The sequence below is a fragment of the Rhinoraja longicauda genome, chromosome 22 (genome assembly GCF_053455715.1).
Source record: "Rhinoraja longicauda isolate Sanriku21f chromosome 22, sRhiLon1.1, whole genome shotgun sequence".
In the NCBI taxonomy this organism is placed as follows: Eukaryota; Metazoa; Chordata; class Chondrichthyes; order Rajiformes; family Arhynchobatidae; genus Rhinoraja; species Rhinoraja longicauda.
The window spans coordinates 18,488,863-18,495,385 of record NC_135974.1 but is presented as its reverse complement, the minus strand read 5'-3'; the positions used below and the strand labels follow the sequence as shown (position 1 = coordinate 18,495,385).

At 47.6% G+C, this 6,523-nt stretch overlaps 1 protein-coding gene across 1 annotated transcript in view; it reads left to right on the top strand.

Moving 5' to 3' along the window:
* The window catches only part of LOC144604460 (potassium channel subfamily K member 9-like), a 31,623-nt gene that overhangs the window by 2,482 nt on the left and 22,618 nt on the right, over window positions 1-6,523 (top strand). The gene's annotated exons all lie outside the window — the stretch shown is intronic.

The window sequence follows — 6,523 nt, the reverse complement described above, 5'->3', positions numbered from 1 at the left end:
GATCGATTGCGATCGATTGGGATCATTAGTCACCAATACCTCGACATTCCTTCAGTCCACTGATATTAATCTCTGATGCAATGGGTGACCGGCTGGGATATAATGCTGCCCCACTCCCTGCCCTGCACTAATGCCCCCTTTCTCTCTTCCTCCACCATCCGCATGGGTCAATAGAGGCCCGACCCGGCGTCAAACCAGGTTCTCAGTGCGTCCGCTGTTCCAGCACATACACCCTTCTTCTGCCCCTCCCATCAGCAGCACATACACCCCTCTCCTGCCCCCTCCCATTTCCAACGGTGCCCGATAATGGGGCAACCCATTAAAGCCGCACTCTCGCTGTCCGCATGTGCCAGGCGACCCCTGCCGCTGAAAGTAGCCGGCACTCGGTGGGTGTATGTATCGGTAGCTGGGGAAGCAATATTTACAGGCTGGAGGGGGATAAGAAGAGAGGGGAGGGATGGATGGATGAGAGAGAGAGGGGTGAAAGGAAGTAAGAGGAGGGGGAGGGAAGGAGAGAGGAGTGGGAAGAGGAGGGAAGTTGAGAGCTGGGGAAGAAAGGTGAAGGGGAGGAAAATAGGTGGGAATGTGAAGGGAGGTGGAGAGGAGGGGGAGGACGAGCAGTGAGGTGGGGGGAGGGGTGACGAGGGGGGAGGAGGAAAGAAGAGGGCAGGAGGGTGGGGAAGTGGGAGAAGGGGGGAAATTCCATTGGTCCACCCACCCAAGCAGCCCGGGTGTCTGTCTACCCAATACTGTTGACAGCTCAGTGTAGGAAGGAACTGCAGATGCTGGATTACACTGAAGATAAACATAAAATGTTGGAGTAACTCAGCGGGACAGGCAGCATCTCCGGATGGATGGAATAGGTGATGTTTCAGGTCGAGACCCTTCTTCACACTGAAATGATCATGTCGGGGTTGCTGCAGAGTGAGCGGAGGGCTGTACGCTCAGAGGGGGAAGAGGTTAGATTAGGTAAGGGGAGTGAAAAAGCTGAGACGGTTTATGTCACACCGGCAGTTAGAACCAAAAAGGTCTAGAAGGCCGTCTGGGGGAGTCGAGGATGAGGGGGGCCGGTGGAGGGAGAAGGGGTCATCACTGGGTGATCAGGACTCCTTCACATAGAAAAAGGCGCGGAGGTGACGGAAGAAAGGCTCTACGTCGTGGCAGGGGAACTCGTTGAGGAGGGGAATGAAGATGAGGCCTGTGTTGAGGACAGATCGTTCTCTATCGGAAAGGAGGTGGTCAGGTGGGGCTGGGGAAGACACGGCAAGGGTGGGGGTTGGGGTCAGAGGAGGGCAGGTGAGGTCTGGCGGGGGTTGGTGGGGGTTTAGACAGGAGGGGGCATGAGGACCTGTGCACGAGTGGTGCGTAGCTAGGGCCATCTGGTTCAAAGAGGGAGAAGGGGAAGACCCAGTGGAACCACTGTAGGGGGGAAGCAATGGGACCTCGGAGAGTCAGACCCCGCAGGATGGGAACATGCAGCGTGGAGGCTGTGGGCCTGGTGCTGAGCCTGGAGCCCAGGTGAAGCTCGTCTCTGGCCTGCGCTTGGGCTGTGGGAGAGGCAGGGGCGACCGAGTTGCTGGTGGAGGCCCACGAGGGGACGAAGTGAGTCTGAGGAAGTGTCTCGACCCGAAACGTCGCCCATTCCTTGTGTCCAGAGATGCTGCCTGTCCCGCTGAGCTACTCCAGCATTTTGTGTCTATCTTCCTTCCATTCACAGCTCAGTTCATCAAACGTGTTGAGTCCGAGCTACTTTTAATTTACAAGCGGACCAGTGAGTTAGACAGGATACCGAGTACAAGGCAGTGTGCTGAGATCGGCGGTCGGTGCGAATGCAGGACCTTGAGGGGCCCCAGAGAGATACCACTGGCACCTTGGTGAGCCTCACCGCTGAGTGCACGAACGTAACTCCGGTCACAGAGAACATTATAATCCAGGGCTGTCCACTGGAGAGTGGGAGAAGCCGGGTAACTGGGAAAGAACGGGCCATCCCTGTAAATTAGAGAGTTAGCATGAATTAAATCAGTCAGCGGTCAACTGCATGGGAGATTAATTGCATTGGACTGCTGGATCGATTAGTATTAACAAATTGGAGAGCTGATTACATTGCACTGTGGGGTGAGTTACCTCAGCAAGGGATTCATAATAACAGGCTGTGGAATTAATTACAACACATTTTGGGATTATTTACTTCAAACTGTGACATTAAATACATCAAGCAAAATGATTAATTGCATCATACCAGAAAACTGATCACATCATACATACAGAAGTGTAACAATTCAGAGGATCCGACATTTGGCTCTTCGTGTCTGTGCTAGTTCAGACCACTCCCGAGCCTTGTCCCAGCCTCCAGCACTGAACATAAATCAGTGCAGCACCACAACAGGCCATTTGGCCCACAATGTCTGTCCTAAACATGATGCCGAGTTAAACTACTGTCCTCCGCCTGCACGTGATCTAAATCCCTCCATTAGCTGCATATCCTTGTGCCTATCTAAAAGCCTCTGAAACACCACCATAGTATCTGACAATAGACAATAGAAAATAGGTGCAGGAGGAGGCCATTCGGCCCTTTGAGCCAGCACCGCCATTCAATGTGATCATGGCTGATCATTCTCAATCAGTACCCCGTTCCTGCCTTCTCCCCATACCCCCTGACTCCGCTATCCTTAAGAGCTCTATCTAGCTCTCTCTTGAATGTATTCAGAGAATTGGCCTCCACTGCCCTTTGAGGCAGAGAATTCCACAGATTCACAACTCTCTGACTAAAAAAGTTTTTCCTCATCTCTGTTCTAAATGGCCTACCCCTTATTCTTAAACTGTGGCCCCTGGTTCTGGACAGCATTGCCCCCACTACCACCCCCAGCAGTGTGTTCCAAGCACTCACCACCCTCTGCGTTAAAAAAAATCCGTTAAAACGTTTAAAAAAATTACCCCTAACACCTCCTTTAAACTTTGCCCCTCTCACTTTAAGGCTGTGCTCTCTAGTCTATGACATTTCCACTGGGAGGAAAAAGTACTGATTGTCTATTCTAACTGTGTCTCTTATAATTTTTTATACTTCTATCAGGTCTCCCTTCAATCTCCGACGTTCCAGAGATAACAATCCAACATCTCCTTATAGCCAATGCTGTCTGAAGAAGGGTCTCAACCCGCAACACCACCCATTCCTTCTCTCCAGAGATGCTGCCTATCCTGCTGAGTTATTCCAACATTTTGTGTCTACCCTGTCTAATCCAGGCAGCATTCTGGTAAACCGCCTCTGCGCCCTCTCCAAAGCCTCCACATCCTACCAGTGATGGGATGACCAGAACTGCACTCTATGCTCTATTGGGCCAATAATCCTCAGCTCACTGCTCTCCAAGTGCTCTCCCTGAGAGTGCTTAAATGTGGAGACAGTTTCTGATCTCACCAACCTTTCAGCCAATAAACTCACCAGCCTCAGAGTGAAAACAAAGTCCTCTTCTCTCCTCTCTGATCTTGTGTAAGAAGGAACTGCACATGCTGGTTTATACTGAAGATAGACACAAACTGCTGTAGTATCTCAGCGTGTCAGGCAGCATCTCTGTCTATACTCTGATCTTTCCAGTTAATTTAATTCTGCACCGCCTGTACATTTTTATCCCTCTGATATGAGAACAACACCCTTCTTATTGACTTTGCTGGGTCCCTCATATTTATATACACCAAAATTAAATCTCCTGTCAGTCTCCCCTCTACCAAAGTAACCTTCGCCCCACCCAACCTTTCCTCACAGTTACAGTGCATTCAGAAAGTATTCAGACCCCTTCACATTTTCCACATTTTGTTACGTTACAGCCTTATTTTAAAATTGATTAAATTCACTTTTTTAATTATCAATCTACACACAATACCCCATAATAAAAAAGCGAAAACAGGTGTTTAGAAATTTTTGCAAAGTAATTAAAAAGAAATAACTGAAATATCCCATTTACATAAGTATTCAGACCCTTTGCTATGACACTCAAAATTGAGAGTATGTTCATCCTGTTTCCATTGATTATCCGTGAGATGTTTCTGCAATTTGACTGGAGTCCACCAGTGGTAAATTAAATTGATTGGACATGATTTGGAAAGGCACACACCTGTCTATATAAGGTCCCACAGTTGACAGTGCATGTCAGAGCAAAAACCAAGCCATGAGGACGAAGGAATTGTCCATACACCTCAGAGACAGGATTGTGTCAAGACACAGATCTGGGGAAAGGTATAAAACAATTTCTGCAGCATTGCAGGTCTCGAAGAGCACAGTGGCCTCTGTCATTCTTAAATGGATGAACTGTGGAACGGCCAGGACTCTTCATAGAGCTGGCCACCCGGCCAAACTGAGCAATCGGGGGAGAAGGGCCTTGGTCAGGGAGGTGACCAAGAACCCGATGGTCACTCTGACAGAGCTCCAGAGTTCCTCAGTGTAGATGGGAGAAACGTCCAGAAGCACTCCACCAATCAGGCCTTTATGGCCAGACGGAAGCCACTCCTCAGTAAAAGGCACATGACAACCTGCTTGGAGTTTGCCCAAAGGCACCTAAAGGACTCTCAGACCATGAGAATCAAGATTCTCTGGTCTGATGAAACCAAGATTGAACTCTTTGGCCTGAATGCCAAGCGTCACGTCTGGAGGAAACCTGGCACCATACCTATGGTGAAGCATGGTGATGGCGGATTTATGCTGTGGAGATGTTTTTCAGCGGTAGGAACTGGGAGACTAGTCAGGATCGAGGGAAAGATGAACGGAACAAAGTACAGAGAGATCCTTGATGAAAACCTGTTCCAGAGTGTTCTGGACCTCAGACTGGGATGGAGGTTCATCTTCCAACTGGACAACAACCCTAAGCACACAGCCAAGATAATGCAGGAGAGGCTTTATGACAAGTCTGTGAATGTCCTTGAGTGGCCCAGCCAGAGCCCGGACTTGAACCCGATCGAACATCTCTGGAGGGACCTGAAAATAGCTGTGCATCGACGCTCTCCATCCAACCTGGCAGAGCTTGAGAGGATCTGCAGAGAAGATTGGGAGAAATTACCCAAAAACGGGTGTGCCAAGCTTGTAGCATCATACCCAAGAAGACCTGAGGCTGTAATCGCTGCCAAAGGTGCCTCAACAAAGTGCTGAGTCTGAATACTTATGTAAATGTGATATTTCTGTTATTTATTTTTAATTACTTTGCAAAAAATTCTAAACATCTGTTTTTGCTTTTCTATAATGGGGTATTGTGTGTTGATTGATGATTAAAAAAAATAATTAATTAATCCATTTTAAAATAAGGCTGTAACATAACAAAATGTGGAAAAAGTGAATACTGAACACTTTCTGAATGCACTGTATGTTCCCAGTCCTGGTAGGCGTCTCATAAAAGTCTCCTCTGCACCCTCTCTAATGCAGGCACTAGTGTAACGAGGCCATAACTTTACTCAATATACAAGATGTAGTCTGACTAGTGTTAAATACAGTTTGGGTGTTGGTCTGTATGGAGTTTGCACATTCTTGCTGTGACCACATGGGTTTTCTCCAGTTGCTCTATTTTCCACCCATACTCCAAAGGTGCAGGCATGTAGGTTAATTGGCTTGTGTAAAATTGTAAATTGTCCCTAGTGTGTAGGATAGTGCTAGTATATGGAGTAATCGCTGATCAGCACAGACTTGGTGGGCTGAAGAGCCTGTTTGCACACCATGTTTAGTTTAGTTTAGAGATACAGAGCATCAATTGGCCCTTCGGCCCACTGAGTCCACGCCAACTAACGATCCCCGCACACTAACACTAGTCCTACACACACTAGGGACAATTTACAATTTTACCAAGCCAATTACCACAAAACCTGTACGTCTTTCGAGTGTGGGAGGAAACCAGAGCTCCCAGGAAAAAAACCCACATGGTCACAGTGAAAATGTACAAGCTCTGTATGTCTAAAGTCAAATAAAAATAAGTGCTAGAAATTCTCATCAGATCAGGCAATTAGAAACATAATTAATAATTCAGGTCAATGGCCTTTTATAACAGTTGAAAGGTCTTTGATTTGATTCATCAATTCTGTTTCTTTCTGTACAGATGCTGCCTGAACTGCTGTTTCCTGCATTTTCTGTTTTTATTTCAGCTTTCTAGCATCTGCGGTATTTGTGATTTTTTTGTTGAAGAGTTGTCATTGTTTTGCTTGAACTGAACCAGCTGATCTCAATAGATGCTACACCAAGCCTCAGAGACTTGGACAAGGGAGGAGGATTTCAGGGCCCTGCTCAAAGACAAGTGTGGGCATTAGATTTGGGAAGATCTGGAGGCACTTAGATTCAGTCATAGTCATACAGCGTGGAAGCAGGTCCTTTGGCCCATGTTGCCCATGCCGACCAACGTTCTCCATCTACACCAGTCCCACCTGCCTGTGTTTGACCCCCCCCACCCCACCTCACCTTAAATCTATGTCCTCTGGTTCTCGATTTTCCCCTATTCTGGGTAAAAGATCGTGTATTTACCCAATCTATTTCTCTCATAATCTTGAAGACCTCTGT